Consider the following 1,928-nt stretch of genomic DNA (forward strand, 5'->3'; position numbering starts at 1 on the left):
CCCCCAAATCATCTGAGGTACTACAACTACTACTAGTACTCCATATTCGATGCTCATTCGTACTCGCGCTTCTTGCTGTTGCATGTATGTACACCTGATTGTGGTGAACGGACACGATGATACACTGTTATCCCACACAGACTGATAAGCCCAGAATCCACAGCATTTGCCGCCCCAGCTGTCTTGTTGCACGCATGAACAAGCCGGTACTTGATACCCCCGTTCATGTATGAAAGGGAAAGTAGCGCATATATCACATCTGATATGAAGATTGAGGCAAGACTTGTTTCGGGGCAATTGTCCATTCCAGTCACTTCTCTTAGCGGACGCCATCCAGCGCTGATCACCCGTACCGTAACGGAGAGGATGCCCTCACCTTTCGTAGGTGCTACTAGGTAAGGTACTAATAAGCTAACTTGACATGTAATAAACCCAAAGGAAATGATGGATTGTATTTTGCATACATAGTCTCTCCGATGGCCTTGTCCTCACGCCCATCCCGCAGCCGAGAATAGCATCAAAATCTCAGACCATCTCAGAAATTTTTGGATCAGAAACCCCGTAAGCACCAACGATCCGCTTGCGCGCGCGCTCGCACCCGAGATTGGAGATTCCAGGGCTTGACAGTATCGTACATACGAATATTCCGGGGGGGAAGTGCACAAGAAAGGGCGAAACGCCGTGCTAGAGCCGATGCGGCATCGCTGCCGTTTGCCCATGAACGGCACTACTAGAAACCGTCTCTCTCCCGAATGGAAACGTGCTCCGTTTTGATCTTGTTCAGGGCAAGATTGGCATAATGCTAGGTATGTACCTTACTTGGAAATAAAGACACAAGGTGATCATGGACATGGATGGCTTTCACTGCCGAAAGGTGCACCATGGCATGGCATGGCATCTCCAAAATGGTCCAACACGCACCCCCCCAACCCTCTCTCTCTCTCCACTTGCTTCCATCTCCCTTCCCCTGCAAATCCTCGTGCCTACTACTACCTAATCAATGTCGTCACCCATAAGACATTCGGCCTCCGTGTCCCGTCGAGTGACTCTTCTTTTTTTTCTCTTTTACTCGGTGCAAATAGCTCAGTAGCTCGACTAAGCGCATGCTGATATGGCCAGGTGATCGCCAACCTCCCCGATTCAAGCACCATTGTTCTGATACCAAGCAAGAAAAAAAAGAGAAGAGAGACTCTCTTCGTCAGGTGGATATCAACCAGAACAAATATCATCATCATCGCAAGAAAAAACGTGCGACACCAAAAGCGGTATCGCACGATTTCCTGTCAAAACTGCATCATTTCAGCCCCATTATCGTATCGCCAACCTAGTACGCGCTGGATACTAATACCCCGTACTTCTTTTTTCGTACCTTACCTTGATGGATTCTGCTTCAAACTGACTCAAAAGGGGGGTTGCGTGTTAGTTGCAGTGGGTGTGGCCCATCGTCCTGCCCTCAAAGATGAGCCGAACAGAGTTTCTGGTCCCCCAAAGCGCAGAGCAGCGTTCAAAACGGAACCGCGTGTGGATCCCCCTTTTTTTCTGTCAAAACTCCTTGTTGTGGATCTGGGGGGAAGGGTCGTTTGGCTATTGCTTGCGAGATAGAGCGGAGAGGTTCAGAGGTCAGGCAAAGTAGCTGCGAGTTCCGTGCGTTGATGGTCCTAGTTTTACTCTAGATACGGGTCTCGAGGGCTCTGGGGACCAGTTGTGGAAGTAGGTGGCAAAGCTTCGAAGGACTTCCCGTGCCCGGCGTATAATGGAAATGTTTGAGCGTCGTTTACAGTCTCGAAGATGAGTCAAGGTCAAGGCAGATCTTGCAGTTCAGGCTTATTTTTTAATGTTCTGTAAAAGTTGTCGTAGAGGTAGCGTGCGGGAAGAGGTCACTGTCTAGGTGTGTCTCCCCTGATCTTGACTGTTCTCGTTGAGGGCAG

The sequence above is a fragment of the Trichoderma citrinoviride genome (genome assembly GCF_003025115.1).
Source record: "Trichoderma citrinoviride strain TUCIM 6016 unplaced genomic scaffold BBK36scaffold_5, whole genome shotgun sequence".
Taxonomy (NCBI): Eukaryota; Fungi; Ascomycota; class Sordariomycetes; order Hypocreales; family Hypocreaceae; genus Trichoderma; species Trichoderma citrinoviride.